At 39.4% G+C, this 13,879-nt stretch overlaps 1 protein-coding gene across 1 annotated transcript in view; it reads left to right on the forward strand.

Moving 5' to 3' along the window:
* The window catches only part of COL5A2 (collagen type V alpha 2 chain), a 100,143-nt gene that overhangs the window by 1,428 nt on the left and 84,836 nt on the right, over positions 1-13,879 (forward strand). The gene's annotated exons all lie outside the window — the stretch shown is intronic.

Consider the following 13,879-nt stretch of genomic DNA (forward strand, 5'->3'; position numbering starts at 1 on the left):
TTCCTGAAATGTGAGCAGACTGGCTTTGGGACAGTCTGGAGCTATTGTATGAACGTACTTCCGAGGCTTCTCATGTGTAACAGTCCTCTTTTCCAAATTATGCCCAACAAAGGGAATTTGTAGGGCATTCGAAAGCACTGTGGGATGTACCCGACAATACAGCTTGCAGTTACTGTATCGTGTATTTTCAAGAGTAATTTTTCTTGTAACTGAGCTTGTCTGGTAATGCGCTGGATTGCATAAGCGAGGAGGAGTCAAAGCCTGATGAATAAACCAGTGCAATAATTCTGAAACTTTCGTTCTACAAAGAAAAATGAGCTTGTCCTGCCCGTGCACAGCTGCGTGAGAAGTCCCATAGAGGGGGCACTTTGTATAAACTTGCCATAAAGGGAGGCATACATTATGCATTTTTCAGTTACGTGTCATACCAAAGAAAACACTTACGAAAATATTGACTCCCCTTTTGGTATCTATTTAGTAGAAATGATAGCTTTTTTGCCAGTTTTAAAGAAAAAAGGCAAAATTTATGTGAGAGTTGTGTGGGCTTATTACATGTCATTTACTTCTTTGTTGCTATTATGGAAATTATGGGATGAGCCAATAATGTAGCAACACATTTTGGGATGTACTTCCCATACGCTGAAGGCTGAGGAAATGGAAAGGTACGTGGTAAAGTCAAAGAACCAAATATGTTGTAATGAATTAGTGACATCTGTTTTCACTTACTTCACTTATTCATCTTCCTGTTTGAGAATGTAATAGCTTTTGTCTACCATACATCTGAGGAAGCACCTTCTCTAATATTCATTATATTAAAAAAAAACAAACCCAAAGCTATTTGAATGCGATGTGAGGGATAGTGCAATGAAGGTAGAAGTGGGGCACATCCTACACATTGGTCTGGTTTAATTGCATAAGCAAGGGATTTCAACCTTTATTTAGTTCCTGATTGAAGCCTATAAATGCTGCAAAGTGGGCAGGTTTTTACCCTTAATTTGTCTTTGGCTTAGTGCTTGTGCAGAAGTCTAACATCAGTCAACATTGTATTGTACTGCAGGTGATTTTGTCCATACAGTTGATTCACTTCTCCCCATTCATCTAGTCAAATGTGTGACTTGAGTACAGGTAAAATAGGAAAAAAAATACTGGAGGTGCCTGGGGAAGCAAGAAAGGCACTTCAGGAAGCTTAGATTAGGAAAAAAAAATCAGACTTTCAGAAAATACATAAACCAGTGTTTTACCAATCATTTTTCATGAGAGTCCTAGAAAAAATGAGAAGGATTAAATGCTGACTGTCAACCTCGACCATGGTGGAAGAAAGAAATAGTTTTTGTGGAAGTATGTTACAGAATTTATCATGATGTGGAGGGAGTGATAGGGACAGATGAGTTGAACATAATAAAACAGGTAAAGTGGTCTAAAAAATTAATGAAATAACTGTAGTACTTCTTCAAACCAAGCATACTGCTTAACAATATTATTTTTGGCACTTACAATTGTTATACTTTTAAGTAATACCAGTTTTAATATTAATTTTTTTTCTCCTGGAACCATTGCGGATATCTGTTTTGCTCAAGAACTCTTGGCTGGCAGTGCTACATGGTGCATGCACTGCTACATGGTGCATGCACTTAAGAAAAACAGGCACTTTCAAGCCTAGTATAGCAAAATTGGACGTTTTGAGACTGACTGCTTAAATGTGCCTATTTAAAAGTTATTTATAAATAAGGTCAGCACTGTGAAATCCCAGAAGGACTGAAAGATCCTGGTTTTAAATTCTGTCTAGAGACCTAGTTTAGTTCAGAAGTGCAGTAGGGTCAAAAATTGCCCAGGAGATGGCTGAAATTATGTGCCATTTAAGCACTGAATACTTGGAAGCCCTGAATCTTGGGTGTTGGGTCTTCCACACACTGTCCAATCCTTCCTTTTTCCTTAGGGCTTAGGATAGAGAAAACTACTAGCAGAAGCAATGTCTGCTTCTGGGATCCTTTCCCAACCACTTGTGAGTGTAAATGTGATGGCTTTTTTTCAAAAGAGTTTTTTAAAAAATTTATAAATGCACCTTCAGTGGAAAATCAGTAAACTTGAATCAGATCCAAAATTGTGGAAATCACCTTGTTCAAGAAGCATTGCCTGCAAATTCCACATGAGCATGGGCAGTGATGGTTTATTGCCTCTACCTCCCATACTTCTTACTGCAATCCTGTACTTGCCCTTAGGTTCTCACCAGTTTCTGCAACAAAACCTTGTCTGAATTTTGTGGTGAATTATCTTTCCCTGTCCCCCTCTTGTGGTGTCAACCCTACTTCAGCTGAGATCAGTGCGAGCCCTGGTATTGATTTAAAAGTATCTAATTTGCCTTGTTTGACAGCATGAGCAAACAAAAACAAAGAATGGCCGCTGTTCCGTTTGAATTAATGATCCTCATTGCTGCCTTTGAATTCTCAAGGTCTTTCATTTTGTCTGGAAACCATGCAAAGGAAAGAGGAGAATGGACTGGCTTTAATGGAGACAGAAACAGCTCAGCTGGTTTAATGGGGGCTATTAAATGTGTCCATTATCCCCTCATGACATTGGAGACATTATCTTCATGGAGAAAAGATGTTACTACATTGCACAGTTTCCATAGTGGGGCAAGTGTTCGGAATACTATGACAGGTGAAAGTCCTCTGTAGCTATGAGAAAGTAAGAGAATGACTGAGCATTCATGCCAGATGCTGCTTTAGGTTTTTATGGATTTTTCATCTTTGTAAAGAGTCCTCACAGCTCCTAAGGAGAATGGCATGTATGAAAGGTATTCTGTATGAATGATATCCTATCATTCTGTATGAACGGGGAAAAAACCCCGTTTTGCCACTTCTCACAGTCTTAGCGAGGCTCTGATGATACTTAGAATTACGGAATAGTTTAGATCCTGCTCTTGTCTGTGAACTCGCTGCAATCCCCTTGTCCAGATCATTGATAAAGATGTTAAACAGGATTGGACCCAACACTGAGCCTTTGGGAACACTGCTAGTGACTGTCCGCCAACCAGATGTAACCCCATTCCCCACCATTTTCTGGCCTGGCCATCCAGAGGGTTTTTTACCCAGTGGACAGTGCACCCATCCGAGCCACGAGCAGCCAGTTGCTCCAGGAGCATGCTGTGGGGAACAGCATCCAAGGATTTACTAAGTTCCAGGTAGACAACATCCCCAGCCTTTCCCTCCTTCACTAAGTGGGTCACCTTGTCATAAAAGGAGATCGTGTTGGTCAAGCATGACCTGCTTTTCATAAACCCATGCTGGCTGGGCCTGATCCCCTGGTTCTTCTGTACTTGATTCTTTTTTTTTTCTCCCCCCAAATTTCCAGATCCCCAGATCACTTTCTTATATCTGTATTCTGCTTTCTTGGTGAGAAAGGGTGCATGTGTGTGTGCATGCATGTAGGTACCTGTGTTTCAGGGCCTAATCACAGCAAATAACTCAAACCCAGAAATTATTACAGCTCTAAACAAGCAGAAAATGGGAATTCAATATCTATTAAAAAAAAGTCATAATCCTTTGGGGACTAACTCTTTGACTTTTGAATATTTGGCTTTCCTGACTGTAAAAGTGTGGAAAGGAGACTCTACACAGAAATTTCCACAAGAAGAGTTCTCAGGAGGATTCCTTCTGCTCAGACTGAGTAAGCCTTTCATCAAAACTCTAGAATACATAAAATTGAGGGTCATGTTAAGCTATCCACATTAACTTGCATTTTTTTTTGAAAATACCTTTTGACTGAAGAATAATTGCATGCCGTGTTTGTCAGTGCAGGCATTTTTTTCCTATAATGTTTACAAATATAGATTGTTGCCCTAGAAACCAAATGGTCATTTCATGCTCTTATTCACATTTTGACCCGTTCAGTCTTCATTTCTTGGTGAAGTCCTTCCATCCTCCCAATTTGTTTCAGTATGATAATGTTCCATCAGCTTGATTTGTTCATGTAAAGCACGTAGGATGGGTTTAAAAATAGTTCAACATAAGTTAGTTAAAAATAAGTCTTTTTCAACTTGCTAACTCTTTGAAGTTTTCAGAAAAAAATAAATGTCCACCAATCCCCTTGACTGATTATAAATGTACCTAGGAAACCCTGCTTCGGAACAACTCCTGGTGTTGAAGTTGTATATGCTGTATGAGTAAAGTAAGCTGTGATTTTTCTGTGGTTGGAATTAGAACTAATGAACTTGCCATATAAATTGGTTTTTGGTGTTCTGTGAGAAAAGAAACACAGGTATTTTTGTGGTATGTGCAGGAAAGCAGAAACTCTGAAGGTAGATCTTCATGCAACACTGTGATCCTTTAAAAAAAATTAGCAGATGTTCATGGCCTGTGTACAACTATTTTTCCATATACAGGGAAAGGCAACAAACTCTGTGCCAAAAAATAACAAAGTAATAATAAAAAATAGTCAAAATTCCAGCTGGAGGCATGTGATCTATCCTTATATGTGTACTGATTGTTTCTCTCATGTTTGTCATTGTGACCCTGCACATTTTTGTGTGTAAAGTCCTGATATAATTTTCTCAAAAATTCTTCTTAGAAAGAATAAATCAAAGTGCTAATCCACTGGATTCTCAGTTGGGTCAAGGAAGAGAGACGGGGTTTGCACTTTGACTTATTTTATACACAACCCCCCCTATTCTTAATCTAATGCACAGGGCAAAACCAAGTATCCCTTAGTGTAAAATGAATAAATTAATCAGATTAACTTGGAATTTCAGTATTTTACAAAGGCTTCTTGGAGTTTGAACTTTCAGAGCATGAGGAAGGATTGTTGCACTGCCTGAAATCTCAAACAGCAACAGACCCACCTTGTTCAACCATCGTTTGAATGCCCTGGTGAGACTGTCACGTGCAGAGGGTCAGGTATAATTTGAACTGGAATGTCCCATGCATTAATTCCAAGCTTAATGAGGAAAATGAGTTTCTTCAAATAGTATAAAATAAGAAACCAGGTGCTTTCAAGCTGGAGAAAAATGGCTTATAAGTCACGTAACACTTTGAGGAATAGAGGTACCCCAGAGGATGGCATCGTGTACTGTATATATCTTTTATGTAGTCAGTGTCAAATAATGTGTGTACAAAAAATACCTTCTCTCTACATTTTTTTTTTGATGATTCTACACTTTTCCTAACTTAAATTCAGAGAAATTTGAAATATTAACGCTGTTGCTGAACTACCAGGAGGGATAAAGCAGTAATACCGTCTATAGAATTTTTTTCAGAAAATTCTTATTTTATAATTTGCTTTATAATTATGAAAACAGTAACAGGCAGGAAGCTTTGGATGCTGATAAGCCCTCCACGCTGTGGCAATTAAAATATCCAAACCATTGCTTACAATTATCTCTTCTTGGTAAGCAACATACATTTTTCATAGCCTGCTGTGCTGTCTTTTATTCTTGCAGTGAGAAAAAATTCCGTTATTCCACTATCCCACCCGTATTTGCTGAGGAAAGGTCATGTGTTATATAAGCAGGGAGACTAAGAATGATTGTCAGAGGGCCAGTGGCAGGATACTCTCTGTGCAGGGAACTTCTATTCACGCAGACCCTTGGGATCCTGTTTGCATTAGCTACTGGAGATAGGTCTTGTCTTTGGAGAACTGTTCCAAGGCTGTTCCTTGTCCATGCTGCTGCCAGCTGAAACTTGACTGGGGAATTTGCATTTTTCTGCAGCTTTGTGTGAATGGGTGAGGCTGAGAGGACAATATGATGAAGTTGTTTCTATACTGAAAAACTTCCATGGTGTTTTGTGTCTTTAGTAGTTTTCATTTATAACCTTTGGACTATGTAGTGGTGGCATGGGAGGTCTGAAGAATTAATTTGAATCTTTGTGCCCCTGTTCTTTGGATAATGTGGCTGAATAGAAGTACTAACAGCGACTCTGATACTGCTGGCAGGAATTCAGAATTTTGGACATGAACTCATTTAGAATAAGAACACAAGAATAAACTGTCTCCCTGAGGCCTGCTCCCTGCTGTGCAGTAGATGTCTGGCACAGAAGGTCCATACAATATCTTCTCCAAACATTCTTTGGTCATTAAATGCTTGCCAGCATCTTCAGCAAGCTGAAATGAAGGATTATAGGCATAATGACAGTGTAGAGCAGGAAGAGATTAAAGGAGATAAAAGGAATCATCAGAGGATCACAGAATGATTTAGGTTATTTAGGAAGTGACATTAAAGATCATCTTGTTCCAACCTCCCTGCCATAGGCAGGGGCACCTTCCACTAGACTGGGTTGCTCAGACCCCTGTCCAACCTGGCCTTGGACACTTCCAGAGATGGGTCATGCACAAAATCTCTGGGATTTTGTGCCAGTTGCCTCTCCTCCTCACAGGAGAGTATTTCTACCATATAACTAAACCTGTTCCTTGTTTGAGAACTGTCCCCAGCCAGCTGTATTACTACAGGTAACCTAAGAGGTTATGCTGGGCACCCTGTTAAAAGCAGTTCTCTCTCTTCCAGGAAACCATAGACAACCTTGATTGGTATTAAATCACTTTTTAGCCTGAAGTCTCATGCCTTCTGACAGGTTAAATATCCCAGAAGGTCAAGAAAAAGTATATAAGGAAAAAAAATCAAAGCAGAAGCAGTGAACACAAGCTGGCCTTCCTTGATTGCCTGTTTTACGCTCAGTTTTCCCCAAATATTTTCTTTACTGGGTTCTATAAAATCTTTTGATCTAGTAAAAATGTGATGTATTGCAATAGTAATTGCTATCCTATGATAATAATTTATGTCTTATTTTCTATCTACCATAAAGTGTTTGGATTTTTTTCCCCACAGCTGCAGTGCCTCAGGTTTTCCAAATACTGATCCTCACATGTTTAGTGGTTGGATAACAGCATCCCATGGCACATTGTTGAGATAAATAATTGAAATAAGAAGAACTTCTGTTAGACCAGGATATAGCATTAGGTTTATGAGGTGCCAGGATTATCTAGCCATCTTCAAACCATCCATGCTATTCAGAAAAATCCAGTTGCCCTGAATTATGAGCATCCAGTTAGACTTGAATTATGAACTATAATTATAGGTGACAAGTCATATAATCGATAAACATGTATTATTTTTATTATTTGTGATCAAGTATGATCTATTTTTGGGCTTCTCACATCAGTGATGAGCCTCTTGGTAGAAAAGAAACCATTGGGTAGCTTGGGTCATCTCACTCCTCCAAGGCTCCTGGAGGTTTCCTGCAATTCCTCTGAATAATCCTCAGTGTGTCCAAAGCTCAGAGAATAGAAGACAAAGGGAAGCAAGAGTCAGGAACTTCCAGAGATGTGTCAGGTTTGTGGTGGGGTTCATAACTCTTGAGGAGTCCTTGGGTCCATGTAACAGAGGAGTTATTGCCCTGTTGTGACTTTGGGCTGTGGAAAAGGAGTGGAAATAGTCTGCATCTTCCATTCCTTCAGAGGCATAGACAAAAAGTAGTATCCTACCTTTTCTCTGTATTAATTTTCCACCAAAGGAGTGAACTGAATCTTGAATTGTCTGAGGAGTGAGGTGGAATGCAAGTGACAATAACTTCTGAAGGCATGGTTAAGACTCATAGCCTTTGCATTAGAATCATAGCACAAAAGACTCCAGTTTGTTGGGCCCTTTTTTTCTGTTTGTGTTTTCGTTTGTTTTGTTTTGGGTTTTTTTTTTGGTTTTTTTTTTTTTTTAATCTTAGAAAAAAAAATCCACTTCAAATTTCATGCACTAGAAAAAGAACACAACTCTAAATGTAGATATCTGTAATTTGGAACTCTCATATCTGAAGTGTTTGGGTCTGTAAAGCTACCAGTAAATTTTTAAAAGAAAATCATGTATGTTATTGTGTGTTAAATTTTAAAGTAGGGCCATATAGAGTGTGTTATTTTATATATATATATATGTATATATAATCTTACCTATAAAATGTACATATATGCATCACACTACATATATGTAAGTGTGATGCCTTCCCAGTGTATGGGAACTACATTGCAAAGCAAATGCATCTCAGTGGTGAAAGTAATGGAGGATGATTTCCAGATGTTTAAATGCTTGCTTTGGCAAGAGTCAGAAAGTCCTGGAACATGCATTGGCGGCAACAAAAGGAAGGGAAGAACCTGATGTAAGAGGCACTGAGCCTGGTGAAAAGTGAAGCAGAACATGGAAAATGGAGCCATGTGGGGAAGGAAGAGCCAACATGACACTATGGCTGCTCTGACAGCACCGAATCCTGGAATTAACCCAATGACTGGCATCGTGCTGGAAACCTACTTCAAAAATTAGGGCTGACGTCAGACAAATTGTCCTTTACTCACTTTTTATTTTGTTTTTTTTTCTTTCCCCTGGAGGAAATGTTTGCTGTAACGATTGAAAATTTTATCTAGACCTGGATGCTGAGCTTGAGTAACTCGGGTATACTTTGATTTTACATTATTACTGTGGAGTGGAGGGCCATCCTATGAATTTGTGTGGTGCTGAGCACAAAGCATCCTTGATCTCAAAGGAAGCCTTAGGACACCTCTTGTAGTACACATACTGAGTCATTGTGCTGATAATACATTTCTGGAATTGCGTGGATTTTCACGTGGAAGGGCTGACTGGTTTCAGAAGTGCAATCTGGCTCCTCAGCAAAGAAGTCTCTGGTAGTGAATCACCTGTAAGGTTTCAGTAGGTACCTCTCTGTGGGGCTGGCTGTCTTTGTAGTGTACACATCAAAACTCTGCAGCTTTACCACATTACAGCAAACTGCTCACTATTCTTGTGCATTTTTTTTTTAAATTTGTTATCATTTTTTTCTTTTGGTTTTTTTGGTATGATGGGGAGAGAAAAGCTAAATCTTGATTTCTTCAGGCTGTGCATGCCTACCCTTATGACGAGTGCCAGGGCCAATCAACGCGTGTGGTACTGCTCTAATTTCTATTAGTGAGATCATTTTGATGGTTTTAAAATTGAGGGTATGGAGCACTTAGTTCTTGAGGTTGGCTTTTTTTTTTTTTTTTTTTTTTACTTTTTCCAGCTGTTCTCTGTTTCTTTGAGCCTTTCCTGGTTTCCTAGGAAACTGCTGCAGTAAGGAATTTGTCTATTTTACAGGCACGGTGCAAGATAGGCAGTTTATTTTATTTATGTTTGGATGTAATGAATACAGAGAGTAAATATTTAGTTATGTAAATCTCCCATTCAGGAGAGTACCTAACTTGAGGCACGTGAATGGTCTTATTTCTAGTAATGAGGTGACTAATCTGTTTGCCCCTTAATGAATGAAAACTGTAATTATTTCATTTTTTTGTTTAAAAGAGGGCAACAAACTTCAGGATCTATTTGCCTGAAGTAAGATTTAATTAGGAGAAATTATGCAGCAGTAAGTTATTTGTAATAAGAGTAGTTATCTTAAAAATCTTTTATCATTTATACTGACATTTTTCCACAAATTCATGTGATTTTGACTGAAGGTTTCTTCCTGTCATGAGTAAACATCAGCACACAGACAAAGCCCAGTTTCTGGTTTCATGGGAAATCAGGGGAATCTCAGTGGCTTTGGTCTGAGTTTGCTTTGTGCTCGAATCTTACACAAAATGGTCCTTATATCATCTCTGTACATAAGAACATGGAAGTTAAGGCTTTGGGGATTCTAGAGATGATCCCTGTGCTTAATATGGTAGATGAACTCCTGGTAAATTTTCCATGAAGCTACAAACTATTCAATAGAGGCTTAAGTTTGGGGCAGAATTAAGCAAGCCTAATCTGGATAGTGACATTTGGGGTGTGTAACATCCTGATCTGTAGCTCTGCCTGGAAGAATGCTTTGGGACCCCTGGGCTGGAGTGATGGCACCAGGAGGGAATGCGACTCTGCCTGGAAAGGAGGTGCTCCTGTGGTCCTGTTTTCTAACAGGATTCAGCTGTGGCTTAGTCTAAGTCCTATAAATGTCAGCGAGTGTTGACTCAGTGCCATGAGAAGAAACATTCTGATGTAACAGTTCCCTGCCTTTCTCTTACTGGGACTGGAATCACAACTGAGCAATTCCTGACACGCACACGATTTCAAAATGCCATGGAAGACTGTGAGCTCCTGCTGCTGCTCTCCATGTCTGCATCCAGTGTCCCTGCTTTCAAAGCCCAAGTTACATCACTGGTACCACCTGCCAAGCAGAGTTCTCTCGAGAAAAGGAGTAATGCATTTTACTTGTGCTGTTTTTTGTTTTTTTTTTTTTTTTAAGTCTACTTATCCCATCGGTTGAGTGTTTAACCATCTGAAGGGGTTTGTAAATGTAGCTAAAATACAGCACTGTTTTTGAGATAAAGCTGGTCTGTGGGCTGAAGGATGCATTGAAGTGGAAACGTGAGCTATTGGATAGTATTGTTACCCAGACTTAGTAGCCACCCATACTCTAATTAGCTGGGACAGCTCCTGAAGTCTGTAGCTTCATCAAATAATTACCAAAGGGCTTTGCTCTTGGAGGGAGCTGGGAGACCCTGGGCAGCAGTTCCTGTAATGAATTACAGTAGAGGTGTAGGATGTTCTGAGGCCGTGCTGAAAGACTGTTCTCCAGTTTGTCTTTCTATTTACACCCTCACACAAGAAAAAAGGTGCGGTTTTAATGGATCCCTGTTATCTCCCAATATAATCATATAAAACTGAATCTGGTTAGGATTCATGGAGTGGTTCATCTTCTGACTTTCAGTTGTTTACTTTGAAAGCATAGATTTGGGGCTGGCTTAGCAAAAGGATACACTTCTACTAAAATTAGTTTCCAGTATGTCAAAACTGTCACCTTATACTTTTGGTCACCAAAAAAAACCCCACCAAAAAAACCCAAAAAACAAACCCAGAGAAATCAGAATTATTCTTTTACCCCAAAGTGGATTTTATTTCTTTATAAGTTGGCTAAATGACTCTTCATCTTATTCTTGTGTGCGTGTGCACATACTCTCCTCTTTTCTTTTTTTTCTTAAATCTCCTCCTTTTTGGAGACTGAAAGACTGAAATTCCTCCTTGACGTTTGTGAGACTTAGGGAATTCTAAGTCATTTGTTTATATGATGGAATGCAGTTCACAACGAAATGTGAATACCAGCACTCTGATCCTCTTGCTTTTGCTTTTGTTTTGATGTAAAACTGTTTATTAAAATGGCAGAGCAAGCTTTAGGACATTTTGTCAGTCAGGCAAGACAAATAGCTAATTATTATGAGCCCTTTTGATATCTAACAAACTGTGAAGTTTGAGGCTAGGTCTTGCTTAGGCCTGGTTCTTTCAGTACTAGTCTCAGTAGGTAGAAGGCAAGGTTTTTTTCCAGGGGTGGAGTGGTGTAGGTTTTCTTAGATTTTTGAGGGAGTTGGGCGTTGTTTTTTCTCTTTTTTCTTCCCCCTGGAATAATTTAGCATAAGGACGATGAGGATTCGACAAATGATTTCAGAGCTAGTGCAGAGGAAGCTTCTCTTATCCCTTTGTGTGTCCTGTTAAAGCAATGCTCCTGGGACTGCTAGCCTTGCTCTGAGAAGACAACAGAAATGGTGTCAGACAACTGTGGCTAAGGCAAGTTTAATAAAAGAAATTACGTATGCTTCTGGCTGATGATAGTCTCTGTCCCACTGAAAAACTTAGCTAATACCTTCAGTTTGATTAGAAATAGAGTGACAATGTTTCAGGAATACAGATATGAAAAAGAAGAAACATCTGCTGTGTAATTTGTAGGTTATTACAGATGCCATGCAATTTTAGCAATTATATTTTCTGTGTAATGCAGCACAATATCTTCAGGCATCTAAAACGTTTCTTTCAAGTCTTAATGAACTAAACACAGCCTTTGTTCCTGAGGATGATGCAGGTATGTGCCATACTTCATGTGTTGCTCTGCTGTGTGTTTTTGCAGCCCAGTAGCAGATTTGAGGCTGGGAGAAATTGCAGATCTATCTGCTACCCCTAATGATAGATGTACTACTAAAGAACACAAAGTGTTTCCTCAAAATGCCTTTTTTTCTCCCCATGTTCTAGCTTATGCTACTTTTCTTGCTGTGGGTTTGTTTTTGATTTTCCTTCTCTTTCTTTGAGTTCCCATCCTGTGGGAAACATGTAGGAGCCTGCAACCAGATAGCTCCGGGTTTAGAAATGAAATTCTCTTCATGCAAAGTGCCTGAAGGGTAATGTTTTCCTTTCAGTCCAAATAAATGCATAATGAGTTTTCCAGCACCTGTGCACTCACTGCTCTATGGTGAGGAGTCTGACATGCTTGCAGAAATTCACGTTTTCATAGCCTGTGGAATTTCTGTTATGTCATATATGATTAAAGCTTATGGTGTGTGTTGTACCAGTGCTTTAGACAGTGCTTATTCAGAGAAACTTTCTGCAGGAAGAACTAGGACCAGTATGTACCCTAATTGTGGTGTTTGATCTGGGCATGAATATTCCCTATCTAATAAAAAGGAAAAATTTGCTGATTCCTTGAACAGGCTGGTATATATGTTACTCTGGCTGCATAAGAATATTAAGAAGAACAGAAGAGAGAATAGAAAAACCTTAAACATATTACAAGTATTTTTAGTCCAAACTGACTTTTCATTTTTGATTAAGGAGTATTCTCTCTGAGTCATCCAATGTTTGAGTTATTGGTTTTTATAGCATATGAATAGTTCAGCAATTACCTGAAATTAATAATCTGTCACGTAGGAAAGTTTCTTACTCAGTTTAAAGTGCTACCTATGTTAATAACAAATTAATATTAAAGAAGATGGTACTAGGACATCAGATGCCTGAGGCCTGATTCAAAGGGAGTAAGTTTGTAAAGCTACTTTTGGAGCCTATGTGAAGCACAGCCTAGCTCCTGTGCAATGTACCTCTGAGGCAGTAGTACAGGCCATTCTGGGCTCTTCAGCTTGATACTAAACTGCCAAGGAAGAAATAAGGTTTTTGTTCTTCAAGCACTGCTGGCCTCTTTAACAACATTTTAATATTCCTATATAACCTGGACTTCATTTCTGGGTTATTTTGGAAGTATATTGCTCCATCATAGCAAAATGGTGCCTCCTTCCAAACCAGCCCACAGGCCAATGAGTTATGCCTGAAGTTTTTCATGCCTGAAGGACATTGCACTGCTCATAGGTAGGGGAATGGAAGCACAGAGTGAGGAGACATCTGTTTCCATCTGCCTGCTGATTCTGAGTATTCCTTTTGGATACTGATAGGGAACACTCAGTAAGGAATGTTCTCCCTACAGATTAATTCACGCAGTGACCTCTTGCTGGGTCGGGGTGTTTCACAGTGAGCTCTAGGCACCTGTGTTACATCAGGAATGTTTAGTTGCGTAGCTCAGTTGCAGGATGATGTCCTGCAAAAGGCTGTCGCACATTTTTGTATGCTCTCCTGTTTGAAAGAAGATGCTTCTGTTGCCAGAGGGATGATTTACATGGACACTATCCTGTACTTTCATTGTTTACCACCAGATGTGCATCTGGGATTGAAATTATTGCCCTTGAGGTACTCTGAGGAGTAATTTTGTTCTGAGTCAAGCAGTCACAGGCTTTGTACCTTACTAGTTGGCTCTTCTGCCTCTCTGCCTGTATCACTGGGCTCCTCAGAGCATATTCTTTTCGTGGAGAGCTCGCCAGGAATGAATGAGGCCTGTTTTTCATGTTGACCTCAAGTTGTGTGTAATTACGTAAATCCGGCCAGACGTAACAATGAGGTGTGCATAGAAAATGTACTTCATGGATGGATTTGTAGAGCTCACAGTGCAGTTGAAATGACATAGTTAGTTATGGGAAAGGTATGGTTGGTTGTGCTCCATGCTGTGCCTTCCCTCAGTTCTGTGCCATGAGAGAAACACATTGCCTGTATCAGCACTGCTGTGAGGTTCATTATTTCCATGTTTTGGCT

The sequence above is a fragment of the Manacus candei genome, unplaced genomic scaffold (genome assembly GCF_025592945.1).
Source record: "Manacus candei isolate 608988 ecotype Guabito, Panama unplaced genomic scaffold, ASM2559294v1 h1tg000023l, whole genome shotgun sequence".
Classification (NCBI taxonomy): Eukaryota; Metazoa; Chordata; class Aves; order Passeriformes; family Pipridae; genus Manacus; species Manacus candei.